At 46.2% G+C, this 20,943-nt stretch overlaps 1 non-coding gene across 1 annotated transcript; it reads left to right on the top strand.

Moving 5' to 3' along the window:
• Positions 1-9,516: 9,516 nt before the first annotated feature.
• Positions 9,517-9,623, top strand: LOC121475873. Its single transcript, XR_005983824.1, has one exon. It is a non-coding gene; the product is annotated as a U6 spliceosomal RNA (small nuclear RNA).
• Positions 9,624-20,943: the final 11,320 nt, after the last annotated feature.

The following is a 20,943-nucleotide window of genomic DNA, read 5'->3' as shown; positions in this document are numbered from 1 at the left end:
TAAAACATAGTGTCTGAAACACAGTAGATCCTTAAAACCAGTAGCTGCTTTTCTTACTTTCTACACGGGGGCTGCGAGTCCCTGGCTGGCTGCTGAGTTCTGCTCATGCAAGGAACATTTTTAACCCCTCTTAATCAACAGTTGTTAAGCTCCTACTTTGTTGGAGGAAACATGTCAGGTGATGGGGATCACAAAACAGGTGCAGTTCTTGAAATGCCTAGTTCTTACCATTGAATGGACTTTGCGAATGATGAAGAGGTGTTTGAGTGTTTTTCTCTGACTCCTGGAGCTTCTTTTTTTTTTTTTTTTTTTAATTTATGATAGTCACAGAGAGAGAGAGAGAGAGAGAGAGAGAGAGGCAGAGACACAGGCAGAGACACAGGCAGAGACACAGGCAGAGGGAGAAGCAGGCTCCATGCACCGAGAGCCCGACATGGGATTCGATCCCGGGTCTCCAGGATCGCGCCCTGGGCCAAAGGCAGGCGCCAAACCGCTGCGCCACCCAGGGATCCCGACTCCTGGAGCTTCTAAAGAGTCTATGGCACGTCCTGGGGGAGAGACATTCACAGGGACTGTGGCCACATGTCCCAAGCTTCTTTCATCCAGGATGCACTAGTGGCTCTTTTAGGATCCAGGATTCTTCATGCCTGAAACCCATTTGGGTTATCACCCAAGAGAGTTTCAGTTCATTCCTATCCCCGTCTACACCATACCTGCTTCGGCTGCTTGTGCTGTCGCCATTCACAATTTTACTTTCCACCTTACAGGTACAATATTCACTTAAGAGATTGAAGCATAGTTTCCCAAGCGTCCTGGCAAGTTTGTTGGCAAACAGAAAATTTGGTCCTGTCCTCAGAGCAGAAGGAGAAAATGCCCCGATGCTTGGTTACTTAGAGAAAGAATCCTAATATAGATAAGCAAGGGGTGGCTTTGGGTCAAATCCTGGCTCTGCTAATGGCCAAGTAACAGTTGGAAAAGTCAGTGTACTGGGCTTTGCCAGTTTTTCCTCTCTATGAAATTGGGTTAATAATGCAGTGTCATCATGAGAACTATCAAAGATGCACATTGAATGCTTAGCACAGCACGAGGCCATATTTTTGTTATTAGTCAACTTTGTACATTCGGTGACGTGGGAGTCCCTGCTTCTGGAAGGCCTTCCCCTTCATTTGCTCTTTTTTTTTTTATTTTTTTTTTATTTATGATAGTCACAGAGAGAGAGAGAGAGAGGCAGAGACACAGAGACACAGGCAGAGGGAGAAGCAGGCTCCATGCACCGGGAGCCCGATGTGGGATTCGATCCCGGGTCTCCAGGATCGCGCCCTGGGCCAAAGGCAGGCGCCAAACCGCTGCGCCACCCAGGGATCCCCCCCCTCATTTGCTCTTACCAAAACATGTATTCACTCCTGGCCTTGTAGGGACTTGATATAAACTACCCACTTTCCTGTGAACAGAAAATGCTAATACAATGTTTTGGCCCTGAGAGCTGGTTCTGTTGGGAGTAGTAAATTTGTTGTGGTTGAGCCCCTAGAATTGTTTGGGAGGACTCAGGGGTCTTTGGGGAAACCAGTGGGGAGAGGCTGGGCAGACCTCAGAATGTAGCAATGGGAAAGATACACCAGCAATTTGCAGCATCCAGCTGAACTTGGGTGTACTCAGCTCCTGAGGGGTCAAGAGGTCAAGGAGAATGGTTCCTTGACCCTTTGGGGGCTGGGGTTAGCCTCTGTGCTTGCAACTGTTACACAAGTCCGAGATGGCCAGGTTTCCAACAAAAATTTGTGACCTCTCACTGTTCCCTTAGTGAGGATTTTTCTCTTGGAGGTGACCACACAGGTAGAGACACTTGTTCCTGGCCCCTCTGGGGCCATGTGACTGGTTCTGCCCATACAGTATGAGCAGATGTGCATCACTCCTGGGCCAAACACTTTTTAAAAAGCAGTGGGACTTCACCATGTTCTCCTTCCCTGTGTGGTGATTGGCTGCAGAGGACTCTGAGGTCCCCAGGGGAGTGGAGGTAGACCTCCAGGGTGTAATGTGTCCTGGTCTCTGAGTCATCAGGGGGAGGAATATCCAATGGGCAGAAAAAATAAATTTCCATTGTGTTTAGTCACTAAGGTTTTTGGCTTTGTTACATAAGCCGCTAGTGTTGCTCTGATGCACCAAGTTAGGTGTCATTGAATTCAACAGCTACTTAACCCTCTTGCTCTCTGAGACTCTGGGCATCTGGAATGGCGGTTTGAGTGCCCCCCCACCCCGCCCCAAGCCCCCCATACTCCATCAGCTGTATTGTGACTCTTTAAATTGGAATGAGTAAAAATGCTGGGTATGCCAGGTGTTGGTGAAGACATGGAGAAGCCAGAACGCTCGTACGCTGCTGTAGGGAAGGTAAAGTGGTACAGCTTCTCTGCAAAACAAGCTGGCAGTTTCTCAAAGAGAAACATGCACTTATATTATGATCCAGTCATTCTGCTCCGGTCTTTATGCATGAGAGACGAAGGCATATGTGCAAACAAAGACTTGTACACGGGTGTTCACAGCAGCTTTACTACTAGTCACACACTGGACACTGATTTTCCAGTATTCCCTGAGGCCCCGCTTTAATGTCCTTCCCACGGTTTCCATGAGATGTCCTAGAAAAACCCTTCTCTTTAGGCTGTGCTTTGCATGAAATCCTTTAGAAAAATCTTGCATCTGGCTGTTCCTCTCCATTTCCATCTTGAACTCTGACTCTAGTCCAAGCCACTGGCATTTCACAAAGACAGTGATTACAACCTCCCCTCTGGTCTTCTTGCCCTTCCATCTTTCCTCCTCTACCTTCCTTTCTCCACACAGTAGCCAGAGAAGCCTCTTTAAAAATAGGTCCAATCATATCCTTCCAGTTGCTTCCCAATATACTTAACACAAAATCCAAAGTCCTCACAGAGTCGGATAATCTGACCATTGACTCCTTGGCTCCTTCCACTCTTTCCTTGACCACTGGTTTCAGCCACTTGTCTCCTTACTGTTTCTCAAAGATGCCAGAATCCTCTCTTACTTATTGAAACCATGTACTTGCCCTTCTCTTTCTTCCTAACATGGTTCCTTCAGGATTTGCATGTGGCTTCTTGATGGTCTCTGCTCAGATGTCACCTCCCCAAAGAGGTCATCTCTGGACACCTCCATAAAATAACCTTCCAGCCACCTTCCTTTCTCTAATTTTCTTCATAGCATCTATTACTATCTAGAGTTACTCCATTATTTTTCTATTATTGTGTAAAATATTATCACTTAGTGACTTAAAACAATGCATGTTTATTGTCTCATAGCATCTGTGAGTCATGAGTCTGGGCACCACTTAGCTGAGTCCTCTGCTTGGGGTCTAAAGGGCTGCAATCAAGATGTTGGCTGGGATGTGCTCTCACCTGGTGGCTTGACTGGGTAAGGATCCATTTCCAGGCTCACCAATGTCATTGGAATAATCCATGGCCTTGTAGTCATGGGAGTGAGGACCTTGACTCCTTGGTCAGTGTCAACTGGGGGCCACTCTCAGCTCCTAGAGATTCTTAGAGGCTGCTTAGAGCACAACCTGGCTGCTAAGTTCATCAGTCCAGCGAAGAGGGTCTTTAGAAAGAGTTGGCCAGCAAGAGGGAATCTTACATACGGTCACAAAAATGACATCCCACCACTGCTGCCATACTGTATTGGTTAGAAACAAGCCATAAGTCCCACTCATACTAAAGTGGGGCATAGATTACACAAATCTGGGAATGCCAGGAGGCCAGAATCATGGAAGGGGTACCGTAGAGTCTCTCCATCACAATTATATTCTATATTTCTTTATTGGTTTGTTTATCATCCACCTCCCTCACCAAACCATAACCTCTAAGGATACAGAACCGTACTTGGTCTTGTTTGTAACTATAGCCCCAGCTATAGGAGAATCATGGACACACAACAGATGTTTAAAACATATTTCTTGAATAGATAAATTAAAGTTATTTTAATTGAGCTAGTTGAGTGAATTTTTGTGCCTTTAAATGAACAAAATGCCATGCTGAAACATTGCTTTGAGGTTTAAAATGAGATATCAGTGAAAGTGTTCTGTAAACCATAAAATATTCTGTAAGAGCTAAGTACTATCCTTACTATGGTCTTGCCAGTTTATCTCCTTGGAAAATAATTTTTTTAAAAGATTCTATTTATTTATTCATGAGAGACACACAGGGAGAAGTAGAGACATAGGCATAGGGAGAAGTAGGCTCCCTGTGGTGGGCCTGACGTGGGACTTGATCCCAGGACCCTGGGATCACATCCTGAGTCGAAGGCAGATGTTCAACCACTGAGCCACCCGGGCACCCCATAAATTAAGTTTTTAAAATTAGTGTTGTCCACTAATTATTTCTCATTCTGTCCCTTGTTGGTCACATGGTGGGATGGATTCCCAGTCTCTTAAAGTGGTCACAGGTCTTGTGTTGGCCTTTGAAAAGCAAGTCAATGTGATTTGTGTCACTTGTGGATGGAAGATTTGAGAGCTGGCAAGCATGATGACTTTCTCCGTTCCCCTTTGCCATGGTGACCTGCGATGTATTTGGTAGTGACTTCTTTCTTACTTTTCATCTCAGCCTGGGTCCCTGAGAGTGATACCATGATACCAAGCAGAGCTTCCAGCTGATTCCAAGAGAAAACACAGATAATGTAGGAAAGAAACCATCGATGATTCAATTCTCAGGGATTTGGGGTTGTTTGTTACTGCAGCATAATCTGGCCCATCCTGACTGATGCAGTAACCAACCTTCCTCAGATGATCAGCTCCTTCCTGCTATGCACACTAGAACACACCAATTAACATGGGAGAAAAAAATCCACATTCTGTCTTTGTGAGTATGAGTTTGCTTTGATCATGGTATCTTAACATGTGTGGTCAGTTCCATGGCCTCTCAATGTAGATTGGTTTTATTACTCCGAATGGCTGCCTATCCTTTTGTTCCTACCACCTTCCCAAACTCAATTTCAGGTGTCTTCACGAAGGTCACATTAATCCTCTTGCTTCCAACCCTGGAGCCTGCTAGTTGCATATGCCAAGGAGCTCCCTTGAATTTGTCACCCCGCACCCCCCCCCCCCACCCCCGCCTCTGGCCCCTCTGGAGGGGCCCTCCCTCTAGGTTTTATTTATTTATCTGAGAGAGAAAGAGAAAGTGTGTACATGAGCAGGGGGAGGGGCAGAGGGAGAGGGAGAAGCAGACTCCATCAGACTCCGGCTGAGCAGGGAGCCCCATACGGGGCTCAATCCCAGGACCTTGGGATCACTACCTGTGTAGATGCTTCACCGACTGAGCCACCCAGGCGCCCCCTCGCCCCCCGGAATTTCAATGCTTAAAGCAGTTCCAAAGGACATCCTGCATGTACCTAACAGATTTTCTCAGGCATCACTTAGTATTTTAAGACTATCCCAGACACCTCACATTTTTCAGCTAAAGCTCTGGTTGTTCAACAAATGGAACATAATACTGTTTAAACAGAGTGGTGGCCTGGGAGACCAGACCCTGCAAACCTCAGATAACTACTATTTCCCCCAATCCTGTATCAAGGGAACCTGTAGGAGACTCACCACCATGATTTTATTGGACCTGCAACTTCTGAGTCCCTCCCCTTTCTCCTGTCACTGTCTCCTCATGCTAATACCTGTCTTGATGAAGCCACGCCAACCAACCAGTTCTCTTAACAGATTGCAGTTTTCCACGAAACCTGTCTTGGGAGAAGTCAACCCCAAAGTCATCTGAAAGCACATGATGGGGGCTGGCCTGGGGGTAAGAGTGACCCTTTCTCACTGTGGCCTTTGTGATGAATACACCAGATTCATAAATTCACATAGGCCTTATCCACACATCCATTTTCATATCAATAGAAAATGCTTTCCAGATGTGTGTTAGAGGTGCTAGGCTTCGCACTGCTGACTTTTTATTTTCTGCTAGGTCTCTGCCCGGCCCGGCACACAGCCCATTGTTTTTATATCAAAAAGATGGGTCGTACCTGCTTCATAACCCGGAGGAATTCACAGCAACCTGAAGGAACTGAAGGAATGTGGTTTCCAGATCCGATTAGAGAGATGGGACTGGGTCCCCAGGGTTCTCAGGCTCAGCTGCCCCAGCCTACAATGTCATTCATTGTCTTGTGGGCTAAATGAGTCAGGTTTCTAACCCCCACCTTCCATCGCCTTGCGCATGGCCCCGGAGCATACCCAGAAGGGAGTTGACCACTAAGCTTTCTCTGTTGGCTTTGGGTCTTCTGCTGTTTCTGCAGATGTTCTTTGTGGGGGCATAGAGAAGGGATCCCAGGCTTGAGTCTTTCTTGGGGAAGCCCAAATCCTCCCCTCATATGAAGAACCTTTACGTTTTGCTCATGGGTGGCGGAGAACTCTGGAACATGAGCTTTAAAATCAGAACCCTGGCCTGGCCATTAACTAGGCTATGTGACCTTGGGCAAGCCCCTTGATCTTTCTGAGCCTCTGATGGCTCATCTGGATGTTGTAGATTTTAATCTTTCATATCTCTTTGATTATCATGAAGTTGAGACAATGCATGCAAAACTCTTATCATAGAGTCCTTTTTTTTTTTAAGATAGTATTTATTTATTCCTGAGAGACACAGAGAGAAGCAGAGACATAGACGGAGGGAGAAGCAGGCTCCCCACAGGGACCCCAATGTAGGACTTTTTCCCGGATTGGGATTACGCCCTGAGCCAAAGGCAGACGCTCGACTGCTGAGCTGCCCAGGAGTCCCAGAGTCTTTAATAAATAGTAGCTAATATCATTATCACTTGTGCTACTACTGTTATAATAATTTAACCTAAGCTTGAACCCACACTGATTTTTCCCATGGTGTTCCACTGGTTTGTAAAGGAGTGTGAACAAAATGCCTTCCAGAAGTCCTCCCTGGCCCAACCTTAAAGTTTCTCTTGATACATCCCTGTTGGGCACATCTCTCAGAGCCTTGGGAACAAACATTATGGCCTAATATTTGGGAGCCACATCAATGACTTTGAACTCTAGGTAATTTTTTTTTTCTTTTCTATTTTGAAGGACCATGCTGATTAGGGGCAGAGTCAGATCAGAGATTTAAAGTAAAGTCCTGAGCTCTGGAGCCAAAGCTGGCTAAAGTTTTTCTTTGATGTGTGCCTTCCTCTTTGTCCAGGGAGGATTTCCACTGGGCACATAGTAGGCACTCAGTTAACATGTGTTGAGTGAGTGGCTAGAAAAGGGGCTTAGTGAGGAAGCAATAATGTGATAATGATAATGACATTTATATTGACTATTTTCTGGGTGCTGAGGGACTCTATGCCAGGCAGCAGGCTAGTGTATGTGAGATTTTTCATCTACTACTCATGGAATATTCTGTGAGGGAGATATTACAAAGCTCTTTAGGGAGATAAGGATATTGAGATTTAGCCTGAGACTCCATTCTGGTGAAGTGTAGAGCTGGATTTGGGCCCAGGGAACCTGAGGAAAGAGTTCTTGCACTTGCCTGCCAGGTCATAGGCCTGTCTGACTCAATTGTTCAAATGTTCACATTTTGAGTTGGTTTCATGTGCAAGTCCTCAGGGAGCTGCCCTACCCACTTTCACTTTGGGATGACATGGGTGGGAGCATGAAGCTGGAACAGAATGTTTCGATCTTCTTCTTTAAAGAAAGACAATGTGGGGATCCCTGGGTGGCTCAGCAGTTTGGCGCCTGCCTTTGGTCCAGGGCGTGATCCTGGAGTCCCGGGATCGAGTCCCGCATCGGGCTCCCGGCATGGAGCCTGCTTCTCCCTCCTCCTGTGTCTCTGCCTCTCTCTCTCTGGGTCTATCATGAATCAATCAATCAATCAATCAATCTATCTATCTTTAAAAAAAATAAAGAAAGACAATGCATTACTAAATAGATTATGTCCATGAACAGATTCCATAGACCAAGCTCATAGGGAATTAGTTCCTGGACACTTTTACAAAGGACAAGATAGACCTTTACAAATCCTCTAATGATTTTATCACTGTTGAACAATTATAGATATTATAGCTCTGTATTTTTGAATACAAAGAGGAAAAGTCTACAAAGGACATTGCCACATATTTAAGAGATAGTTAAATTTTGTGCCTATCATTTTAGCTTAAAACTTTATTATTCTTATTTCAAGTTTATGGGTTTTTAAAAAATATTTTATTTATTTATTTGACAGAGAGAGCATGAGCAGAGGGAGAGGAAGAAGCAGGCTCTCCACTGAGCAAAGAGCCTGATGTGGGGCTCTATCCCAGAACCCTGGGATCATGACCTGAGCTGAAGGCAGACACTTAACCTACTGAGCCACCCAGGTGCCCCTATTTATGTTTTTTTTTTTAACTTAAAAAAAATAAATCAGAAAGTATAAAAGCATATACAGTGAAGACTCCCTCCTTCCCCAGTCCAGAGGCATCTACTTCTTCTCCTGGGGAGCAACCAAGGCTTTCAATTTCTTGCCTGCCTCTATAGAAAGAGTCAATTATCAGAGGCTTCAATTAGGTTGGACAGAACTTTCCTTTGGATGGGTCCCTGGTTTGTATCTGTTGCTTGAGTTTCTGACAACAGGCTTGGTGTAAAAAAAATTAAAGGCAATAAAAATAATTATTAAAGGACACAAGTACTTTCCGTCCAGCAGGTCTCATGTCTCAGCTGCAGAAGCAGATGCTGAGGACTGTTTCTCCTCCCACTGGGACAGCTGGCTGTGTTCCCTGGTCCTCCAGGCACTGCAACAGTTGATCTCCAACTCCAAATCATGGGAGGCCTTTGATCTCTGGTCCCAGGCCTTTGATTGGTCTCCATGGCAACGACCATGCCCCTGGCCCCCTGTGGTGGAGAATGCACCCCATTGTTCTGTCCTCCCCACCTTCCTCCACCTTAATTACCTGTGCCCATTCAGGATGGTTCCACCTCAGGCTTCTGTTTGCTTTGACGAGCCAGGAAGACATGTTCCTCAGCGGCTTCATTTTCTTTCTCTACCTGTCCTCTCTGGCTACATGATGCCTCCATTGCTCCTGTGGGCCTGGGTTCACCCTCAATTATCCGCAGGACTGAGTCCTAGGGACTCTGTTCAGGGAGTCACCTTGCATTTTAAAGCCTTGGGTGTCTCATCTGTACAATGGAGATAAACGTGGTCTGAGGGCTGAAAACTAAACACCTTCAAAGCACAGTGGCTGGCATATAAGTAATTAATAAAGGTGATGTGTCTTTATTAAAGGAGAACACCCTAGGGGCTCTAAATTTGATGATTGGGGTTGGCTGCTCACTGGTAATTGAACTTGTACTGCCAACCTTGGACTGTTTGTCAGGGGTGTCTGGGTGGCTCAGTCAGTTAAGTGTCTGCCTTTGACTCAGGTCATGATCCCAGGGTTCTGGGATTCAGCTCCACATTGAGGCTCTCCGCTCAGTGGGGAGTCTGCTTCTCCCTCTTCCTCTGCCCCTCCACCCGACACATGCACACACTCTCTCTCTTTCAAATGAATAAATAAAATCTTAAAAAAAAATCTTGGGTGCTTGCTTTGGCAGCACAGATACTAATATTGGAATGATGCAGAGAAGATTAGCATGGCCCCTGTGCAAGGATGACATGGAAATTCGTGAAGTGTTCCATATTTTTATTTAAAGCCACAGCGAGATGCCCATACATACCTATCAGCAAAGATAAAATTAAAAAATGGTGAAAATGCCAAATGCTAGGAAGGATGTAGGGGAAACCACATTCTCATACTTTAGTGGGAGTATAAAATGATAGACCTTGGGCATTAGCTTGGAAAATAATGTCTGAAAAATAAAACAGAACAAAACTAAGCATAAAAAAAATCTTGGACTGTCATCTATCTATCTATCTATCTATCTATCTATCTATCTATCTATCTATCTATCTATTTATCATCTATTTATACCAGGCCTCCCCCTGCCACTTCAATCCACAGTTTTACTTTCTACAGTTCAGTACCTGCAGTCAACTATGGTCTGGAAGTAGATGACCCTCCTGACTATCTTCAGAAGGTTAATAGCAGCCTGATGCTACATCACATATCTACATCACCCACCTCGCTTCCTCTCATCATGTAGGCATTTTATCATCTGACGTCATCACCAGAAGGATGAGTGCAGTACAAGAAGATGTATTGAGAGAGAGAGAGAGACCACATTCACCTGTTATTATAGTATGTTTTTATCATTGTTCTATTTTATTAGTAGTAGTTGCTAATCTTTCACTGTGCCTAATTTATAAATGAAAATTTATCCTAGATTTGTATGCATAGGGAAAAATAGTGTCTATAGGATTTGGTATTATTCCCCACAGGTTGAGGCATCCACTGGCAGTCTTGGAATGTCTCCCCTATGGATAAGGGGGGGATTATTGTATTTATTTCCTGTGTTCTAGCTTGATGGGTGGCCTTTCTCTGTGACACACCATTGGCTGTTCATCTCTAGTGAGCTCATCCTATTATGCTTCTTCTTACCTCTGAGCCTCTGAATGTTCTGTTCCCATCACCTTGAATGTCCCTTCCTGCCCTCCCCCCTGCCCCTTGGTTAACTCTACTTGTAGGCCCTTTGGGTCTTAGCTGAGATGTCATGCTCTCTAGGTTGTTATTTGACTCACCAGGATATCTACCTTAGCAGTTCCTATAACTTGGTATTTATCACAATGCATCCCAATTATCCATTTTCTTACCTGTAACCCCTTCCCGTCTGTGAGCCCCTGGAGAGCTGGGCCCGTGTTCTCTTCAGTGTTTAATTCCTGTGCTGAACATCTGATCTGGAAAGTTCTCAGGAGATATGTGGATACGTTCAGTTAACAAATATTTATTGAGTCACTACTATGTGTCACCTTATAGTCACCAACAAAACAAGAGGAACCTTACCCTCAGGGAATTTGCAATCTCATAATATGGGTGCATAAATGGACATTGGCTCTGGAGAGCTGGTCCATCAGCAATACGGAACCTGTTGTAGTTGTTGGGCACACTTTGCCCATCTCTGTACTTCTGTACTTGTTCTTCCCACTGCCTGGGCAGCCTGTCTCCTGTGTCTGCTTAGGTCCCATACCAGAGCTAGGGCAACATATCACTGTGGCAAGTCATTATGTTTGTGATTCCCTTTGCTTTGAAAATTCCATCAAAGCAGGTTCTTGGGACACTTGGGTGGCTCAGTGATTGAGCATCTGCCTTTGGCTCAGGTCATGATCCTGGGGTCCTGGGATTGAGTTCTGCATCAGGCTCCCTGCAGGGAGCCTGCTTCTCCCTCTGCCTGTGTCTCTGCCTCTCTCTTGGTGTCTCTCATAAATAAATAAATAAATAAAAATCTTAAAAAAAAAAAAAAGCAAGGTCTCAAGCATGTAGGCACCAACTGGAAGATGGGCTCCCTGTGAACTGGGAGACTCTCATGTCCCCTTGGCAGCTCTAGGACCCAGGTCAGGGCTTGGCACCCAGAAGACCCTTGGCAGACACATGCCTAAGAGTGAGTGGCATCATATTCTCACTCTTTCTTCTTCTGGCCAGGGAAGGATTTAGTTTTTAAGAGGCTTTTGGACATTTCTGGTCTTATCCTTGGCTTGATGATATGATTAACTCTCAGAAACTGGGGATTGGGATGCTGGCCTGGAGGTGCTGGGATTATCCAGAACCATGTTTTTTTTGTTTGTTTGTTTGTTTTTTTAGAACCATGTTTCTATAGAAGTGCCAAGGTTCCTTTTCCACATAGAGAGTGTTTTAAATTAAGTTTTGTTGAAAACAAACATTTACGCTATAGATAGATACACAACTGCAAATTTTTTTGGAGGGGGAAAAGGATTTATCTGAGACTTAAGAGGAGGTGAGGATGGGTGTCATATAGGGAAGCAGAATAGAAAGACAAAAATTGGCATGCTGCTTTCGTCCTGGCAGGGTTTGGGAAGACCCTGTCTGTGTCAACAATACTTTGCATAGTTGCATTTGGTGAAACCCTAGCAGGCTGCCTGGCTTTGTCTCTGTTTCTACAGAGAGATTGTTTCTGAAAGGAGGGCACTCTTTTTTTTTTTTTTTAAAGTTTTTATTTATTTATTTGAGAGAGAGAGAGAGTGAGCAGGAGAGAGAGGGAGAGAGAATCTGAAGCAGATTTTGCACTGAGTGCAGAGCCTGCCGTGGTGCTCTATCCCATAACCGTGAGATCATGACTTGAACTGAAACCGAGTCAGACCTTAACCAACTGAGCCCCCCAGGCGGCCCTGGAAGGAGGGCATTCTGCCTGGAATCCAGAACTCCTGACTCCCATTCCAGTGCTCTTTTCTTTACCCCATGCAGTCTCTTGACCCAAAGGTGTTATTCTAGACATTGCTCTTTTTTTTTTTTTGAGTCAGGGATGGTCTTGCCACTTCTAATGGTGAGAAACAAAGCTTTCTGAGAGCCTCTGATAAGCTTACTGGACTCCTCTTGTGCCCTCTCTAAAATGTAAGTTTAGTGCAGGGATTGCTGACCCCACTCATTCTCTTCTAGGGCTGGATGGGGAGCAGAAATGAAGGAAGCTGATCAAGGATGTAACAGGTAGGTAGGGGTGTCCTGGCAGGAAACGGATGCCACTCTCCAACTAGGCCTTTTGCTCTAGGGGCAGTTTGCGGATGTCTGAGAAGATGTAGGGAAACTGGGGTGGGAAGACGGAAGCCAAGAGGAATAGTGTGGCATCTGACGCTAGTAACATGTAGGAGCACTCATCTCTCTTAGGTTGGAAGAGACGTAGCTGAAGACAGCAGGGCTCTGGAGAGGGGCTGGATAGGAATGCTGACCTTGGGTGGAGGGACTCAGCCAGCCTGCAAGGACCCAGTGACCCTATAGGGAGGGGGCTGGGGAATATATACCCTGGATTCACTTCCACTCACATTTGCTCCCTGTGTCCTGTTGACCAACCAACATGATGCCGAAGAAGGCATCCATACAGTTCCATAAGGATCAGTCTCATGGGCAGAGAGTAGGGTGGGGAAGAGGGGAGGGTGGGTCTGCAGGGACACATAGACAATGTTTAAGGTGGTACATAGGCCAGGCTTCATTTCCATGGGGAAATATATCCTATGTTCCCTGGACAGGATGGCCCTCTTGGTTGACCTTAATTTCTCTGCATCTTATTTTCCCATTCTCTAAAACAGGCATGACAACAACAAAAATAATTATAATAAAATGTCACCCACTTACCAACTGTCAAGAGCTGTTGTGAGGATTAAATGAATTGATCCATGTAATACACTTCGAATATCCCAAGGGTTAGCTTTCATTTCATTTTTACACCATCATTATCCTTTCTTTAACAGCCATGGGGGCGGAAAAAAGATGAAAAACAGCTATGAGTGCAAGACTATTCTACTGTCCCTTTAATTCTTCTGTGAGTAAAACAATAGTGAGATGTCAATGATAGAGGGCAACTGACCTTGAGACACATACAGGGAGACAATAGGGAGTGGTGGGGACTGTGGCAAACACAGAGTCTTGTCTCAAGGGACCACCTGCCACGCAGCTCTAGCAGATTATGACCGTGTAGGAATGTAGGCAGCGGTGCCAAGACTTTCAAGTTTTCAAGAAAAGCTGAAAAATTAGAATTTTTATGTGAAAGCTTCTGATTTTTAAATGCTGGCAAACGGTTTCAAATTTTCAAAAATACATCATTTGAGCCAACACTTTGTGAGCCAAGCAAAACAGGTCTTGGGGCTGGATCCAGCTCCCATGTAGCTAGCCGGTTGTGATCTTTGGTTGAGCTTGTGCCTGCCGACCAGAGGAGGCTTTTGGCTTTTTCAGGAAGACAGAACATGACCTTGGCTCCTGGCAGAGACTTCTGTAGTGAGGCCTCAGCTGAGACAGCAGACATAAGACAAAGCATCCTTGACCTAAAATACAAGAGTTGGAAGAAAGTACAGGAAGGGGATGATGTTTAGCAGCCAAAGAGCAGGGGTGGGTGACAGTGGGCTTTCTCGTTAAAGGGAAATGCAGGTGGGATATTATAGGAAGCCAGGATGGTTCTCATATCGCATTCGTGAATCAGAGGTAGCCAGAGTCCTAGTTATATCTGCACGACTCCATGAACCGATTTTCCTTTTGTCCAGAGTTATTTTAAAATTCTTTTGGGGGGTAAGGAGAGATAAAACCCTACTCTGGGATATTACGTGAATCTGAGAAATTAACAGCAGCCTGCATCCCATGATGCTTCTTGTCGAGAGACATCGGGCTGCGGGCAAGGTTACCACATGCTCCGGGGCTGTCCCCCTAACACACCCCTGGAGTGGCTTTGAGCCCCCGCCCCCTGCTTCTTTCCCTTGGGGTGGGGGGAATACAAATGCCGATTAGAATCCCCCATCTTTGGAGACAGACCGGAGCACACGATCATGTGTAGACATCCTCTCCGTGCACACACATCTGTTATACACATTGCCACGGTGTCCTCTGGTTGTTCAACAATGAGCAGAATTATTTCCTCTTATTACTTCCCATGTTGCCTCAAAACCGCACTCGGAAAAAGAAAACCACTGGCGGGGGAGCGCGGGGGGCTCGGCCAATCCCACTGCCGGGCAGGCTCAGTTTTTTTGCACATAGGAGTTGGGGGGTGGGGGTCAAGGGGGAGGCAGTGGGCCATGTCTAAGGAAGGGAGCATAGCCACTGTCTTTTGTGTGTGTCTCTGTGTGTGTGGGTCCGCACATGTGTCTGTAGAAATGTCTGTGTCTGTCTGATGGTCTGTGTCTTGTCACTCTGTGTGCTGTGTGTCAGCTGTTGAAATGTAGTGCACTTTGTCATTATTTCTCAGTGTTATTGTGATATTATTGACATGTAACATAGATACGTTTAGGGGGTACGATGTGATGATTCAATACATGTCTATATGGCACAACGGTGACCACAATAAGGCCACACCGTCATCCCCTCACATGATGACCTTTTCTGCTGTACGGTGGTCACATTTAAGACCTGCTCTCTTACTGTCTTTCTTTCTTTTTTTTTTTTAAGATTTTATTTATTCATGAGAGAGACACACACACACACACACCTAGAGGCAGAGACACAGGCAGAGGGAGAAGCAGGTTCCCTGCAGGGAGCCCAACACAGAACTCGATCCCAAGACCTTGGGATCATGACCTGAGCTGAAGGCAGACGCCCAACCACTGAGCCACCCAGGTGCCCCTCTCTTACCAGCTTTCAAGTTTACATGCAGTATTGCTAATTCGTCACCAAGCTGCTGATCTGATCCTCAGAACTGATTTCTGTTGTAGCTGGGAGTTTGTGGTCTTCCACTAACCTCTCCCCGTTGCCTCCACCCATTAGCAGCAGGCAACCTCCATTCTCTTCTTTCTGCGAGTCTGGCTTTTTTTAGATTCCCCTTCTAAGTGAGAACATGCAGTATTTGTCTTTCTCTGCCTGACTTACTTTGCTTAGCATAATGCCCTCAACGTTCATCTGTGTCGTTGCAAAAGACAGATTTCCTGCTTTTAATTGCTGAGCAATATTCCATTGTATGTATATACCACATTTTCTTTATCCATTCATCTGTTGATGAATGTGTGTCCGTTTTAAATAGCACCCATTTACCAAATGCGAATAATATACCAGACCCCATACTAAACGCTTTAGCACACACAGGCTTTTCTATTTAAGCTCTAAGGCAACCGCATAGCGGAGACCAGAATCTTAGTTTTGCAGATGACTACACGGAGGTTTGCTTGTCCATTCATCCGCTCACTCAAAGATCCGTTTGGCACCTGAGTGCTGGGTGCTGTCCCAAGCATCGGGCTATGGCAGTTTCAGAGACAAGGCTCCAGACAGCCGGGACCTCACCTCTGAATGAGGAGAGGCATGTTCTAGACAAGTGAACAGCAATAAAAAAAAAAAAAATACGTGTTTTTTTCAGAGCTTGTAAGTGGCTGTGGTATGTTCAGAGAACTTGGTGAGGATGAGGAATTGTTGGCCCAGTCCCTCAGCTAGAGTCCAGGCGACCTGGGCAGGGACCGGGAGTGGCTTAACCCCTTTGCAAAGGGCACATCCTTGCCAGGCAGAGAGGGGTCTGGGATTAAATGCCCTTCTGGAAAGTCGCCTTCGTGGTTTGCTGGCTGGAAGGCTGTACCCTTCAGAACTGGGGTCTTGAGAACATTGCCTGGCTCCAGATGGCCGAGGAGAATAAACTGGTGAGACCCACTCTGTGCCTTTGTCTACAGGGGGTGGTGCTTGTGTGTCCGGGGAGGCACAGACCTCTCTGTTTCTGTCCTGGATTCAATCAGGGGGCCACTGTGGGAAGACACAGGGTCTGGCACCACACTTGCTGGAGTCGCAGCCCTGGCTCAGCCCCTCCCGGTCGTGTGATCTTGGGGCGAAGTGATCCAAGAATTGGGCTCAAGGTGGGTAGGGGGACAGGCTGGAACAGGAAGGCCTGGAAGGGAGGAGGGCTTGTTTTTCAGTTGAGTCCTGTTGAACAGAGCACTGAGCTCTCTTGGGGCTGGTTCACACCTCAGAAGTTCCTTGCCACGGCGGAAAGGCAGTTTTGTGTTTCAATAGCAAGCAGCTAGTATTACACGCTGGGGGCTGGACACACATTCCTTTCTATGGGCTGTATTCCTCTGAGGAATCCGGCCTTTTTCCCCATGGAGAAACTGAGGCTCAGAAAGGCTAAGATGTCTAGTCAAGGCCATACAGCTAGGAAATCGTAGAAGTGGGATGCAAAGAGTCTCTCTGGCTTTGAGGACGATACCTGTCACCACTACAATTTCACTGTCGCAGCGCCTGGAGACCAAGGGGATGAGGAGGGGGCCAGGTATGAGCAGCAGTGATGGTGTGTAGGCTGGAACCGGAGACTGTGGCCTTGGGAGAGGGCCTCGCAGAGCTGAGTGTTCAGAGAAATGGAAAGATGCGCCTGTGCCATCGAAAGGAGACCAAGGCAGAGGGAGGGGTTCAGAGCTGCCCGGGTTCTTCCTCAGCATACTGGAGGTTCTCACCGCCTCCCAGAAGGCCATGCAGCTCACTGTGATCCTATGCTCTCGTAGATTCGGGGATTCCAGAGCTGGGAGTAGAACATGGAGACTGGTTTGCCAGAGAGCCTCCATGAGTTCGGTATCATTTCCTCTCCCCAGAGAACAAAGCATGAGGAGGGTTTGCTTAGGCAGACACATCTGTATTCCCTGTGGAGCACCAGAAAACCAGGTACCATTTTTTTTTTGCCTGGCTCTAAAAGATGAGAAAAGGGCAACCCACTCCTTAGAACTATTCCAGGCACTTGAGATAGTGAGCCTCCTGTCCCTGGAGGCATGTAAGCAGAGGCTGCACTATTTCATGGAAGGGGGTTTTCTGTTGGGGGAGAAGTTGGATTAGTTTCTGAAATTCTTTTCAATGCCTGATTCCAGGGCAAATCAACTGAGGCAGATGCAGCATCCACCACGTTCTCTAAGACTTGACCACCTAAGAATCATTTGGTGAGGTGTCTATGATTTTATTCCCCCCTTGAGTCTGAAAAATGCCTTCCTTTTTTGGGTCTCAACTCAGGCACAGAGGCCAACATATTCCATCAGTGGGGCATTTAGGATTTACACATGGTTAAATCCTGCTCTGCTGCTCACCAGCTGAGTGGCTTTGAGCGCATGACTAAGGCTCCCTGAACCTCGGTGTTCCCATCTGTAAAGTAGGGCAAATACTAGAACTGACCCAACAGTGTTGGTAACGATGGTTGAATGAGATGCATGTGGTAAATAAAGCATCCCTTTATTAATATTAGTTCATTATTATTCATTCAATGGCTATTAACTGAAGACCAGCTAATTGTCAAACCTGTGGAGTTGTGAGCCACATGCAGAGAGATGAAAGATCCATCCACTGTGACCGGAAAACCTTATTTTCCTACTCAGAAAGGCACTGATGGGGACGGAGGAAATGCAAGGCAACACACACACACACACACACACACACACACACACACAGACACACATCCCTCCTCTTGATTTTCAAAAAAATCTTCCCACGAGGTCACATTTGGATGAAATCCAAGCCTCGGGTGATGCTCGGGCCTTGATTTTTATCAGAATCGGCCTTTCCCAACCAGACTGCACATGCTATTGATATATAATATAGCGTTATTTATTACTTGCTGAATACCCGCAGTCTGTTCAGCCCTTTACAAGAGATAAAGGAGATAAGCCCTGGTCCCCGAGGGCTTTGTGATTGGGTTACTCCCGGTGCCCCAGCTGAGAGCGAGTTAGGATGCTCACGGCACGTTAACTCAAAACGCGTTGCTCCTTCCCATAAAGAAGACGATCGTGAGAGGCTGACTTGACATCTTCGCAGTTTTGCTCAACTCAGAGAGAACACGATAGCAGCTGATGCGATTAAAAATTCATTTCAAAAAGAAGAGCTCTTTCTAAACTCAAAACCATGAAACTGAGCAGGTTTGGATTTCCTGTCTTCCCCTGTCAGTCTCTGGCTTAAAAAAAATGTTGCCGTCCAAATCATTTCCCCCCCGCGGGGCTTTGTAAGGGGGACTGATGGCCTTTTGGAGGCAGAGAAACAGACGGATGCTCCTGTGCCTGGAAGTTGGGCACAGCAAGGAAATGATGCTTTTCCAACGTTCTGGCAGCCTGCACGCCGCCGTCCCAGCGAAGCCTGGTGCTCTCACGCCCTCCTTGCTTGGAGAAGTCTAGATGGTCCATCGGTAGGAAGACTCTGGTCCAGCACCATTCTGCTTCAAGAAAGGAGACAGAGCCCACAGACCCAGAGGAAGAAGTATCCGGATGTTTGCTAGCAAGGTAGTGAACTTGGGCCCCGGTCGGCCAGTTCTGTCCAGAGCTGCAGGGAAACCGAACAGGGTAAAAGCACAGATGAATTCATCTGAAATGGGGGCCTCCCTTCTTGCCGAGACCATCTGATCCCACGCCTGGGATGGAAGCTTGGGATTTACCCTGGACTCTCCATCCCTGCTTCTTCCCTGTCCATTCTCTATTCTGGGCCATTCTGCAGTCCATTCTGCTGACACCCGGTTCAGGCCAGCATTCTCTTTCATCCAGAAGACATCCAAAGGCAACTTCCTCCCTATATTCTTTTCTGCTGCTTTATTTTCTGTTAGATTCTATTTTTATCATTCATTCATTCATTCATTCACTCATTCATTCATTCACAGTACAAGTCTTACTCTAGTTTGACACATACACACAGCAAAGTGCATGATGGTGAAGGGCATAGCTCCATGATGTTTCCACAAAATGAAACCAGGGTGTAAGCAATGCCCAGAAACACAACATTGCCAGCTTCCTGGCCCGCCCCCGCCCCGGTTGCCCCTATCAGCCATCACCTCCTCCCACTTGAGGGCAACCACTCTCCTGACTTCTTACACACAGACAGGGCTTTACCCGGTTCTGAAGTGTCTATAAAATGGAATTCTCCAAGATGTAGAATCAGTTCTGCCGTAACGCTGGTTTTGAAAATGCGCGTTTGTTCTGGGATTGATGGGTTAGGGAATAATGTGAACAGAAGGCAAATTTCTCATTGGCCTGTGCACTAGATAAATGTAGAGAACTGCAGCCTGCTGGAAAGAACTACGAGGAATCCACAAAATGTATGTCTCAAGCATCTGCCCCCTACCCGTCCAACACCTGGTTTCCCATTCTCAGACAAGCCCCTGCTGCCACTCCACTAGAACTCACAAGCTCCAACCCTTTTCATGCCACTTCCATGAGCAAGCTGCAAGACTTTTCCAGAGTAGCATGTTTTTATACGCTTAAGTGTTTAAAGTGCATAAAAATGTGCTACCATTTTTATTAGTTTTAGATTTTTTTAAAGAGTTTATTTATTCACGAGATACATGGAGACAGAGGCAGAGACAAAGGAGAGGTAGGAGCACGCTCCCTGCGGGGAGCCTGACGTGGGTCTCAATCCCAAGATCCCACGATCATGACCTGAGCCAAAGGCAGATGCTCAACTGCTGAGCCACCCAGGTGCCCCAGTTTTTAATTTTTTAAAATGTCACCACAAGAATATTTGAGTGTTGTGCTCTAACATCATTTCCCCTATAAGCCTTGTGGTGCTTACTGAGCAACGTTGCACGGGGCAGTAATCTCTGAATATGGGTATGTCATATCATGGGAGAACCAACCACACTCTCTGGTGTCTGGTGTCTTACCTTTAGCCCATCTCATATTTGTGACATTCATCAAAGTTACTGCACATGGCTGTGGACCAGTCATTCCCAATGCTGTATTTTACAACACTATATCGGTATAACGCTGTTTACCCATCCTACTATGTCTGGACATTTAGATTATTTCCAATTTTTGGTGATTTCAAATAGGGCAACTATGGATGATGGGCATGTGTCTTTTGGTGAACATGTGCTTGTGTTTCTCTTGGGCACACACCCAGGAGTAGAGGTGTTAGCTCTCTGGGTAGGAGTGTATGCAGCTTCATTAGAAACTCCCAAACAATTTCCAAAGTGGTTGTACCAATTTGCCCCCCCCCCCAAGTTAATGAGATGTCCTGGACGGTTGTTTATTTTTTGCCAACTGTGATGTCATAAAAAATAAATATTTGGTCCCTGTCCCTGGTTCCTGGTACACAGCTCCTAAAACCCTTGAAATGTCTGGGATAGTGATTGTCTTTCTAATGAGATGACTGGTGGCTACAGGTCCCTAGGTAGCTTCAGAATGGGGGATGGTCACCAGAAAGACCAAGGTATGATTTTAGGGTTGGGGGTTGACCTCTGGGGAGGGCAAAGAGGCTGGAGATTGAATGAATCACTCTTGGCCAGTAGTTTAATCAATCATGCCTTCATGATGAGATCTCTATAAAAATCCCTAACCTATAGGATTTCAAGAGCTTCTGGATTGGTGACCATATGGGGATGCTAGGAAGGGTGGCATACCTGGAAAGGGCATGTACCTGGATCACCACCCCAAATCTGGTCTTAGGCATCTCTCCCATTTACTGCTCCTGAGTTGTGTCCTTTGTAAT

The sequence above is a fragment of the Vulpes lagopus genome, chromosome 14, assembly GCF_018345385.1.
Source record: "Vulpes lagopus strain Blue_001 chromosome 14, ASM1834538v1, whole genome shotgun sequence".
NCBI classification, from domain to species: domain Eukaryota; kingdom Metazoa; phylum Chordata; class Mammalia; order Carnivora; family Canidae; genus Vulpes; species Vulpes lagopus.
The sequence above is the reverse complement of the archived record's forward strand: the minus strand, read 5'-3'. Positions and strand labels throughout refer to the sequence as shown.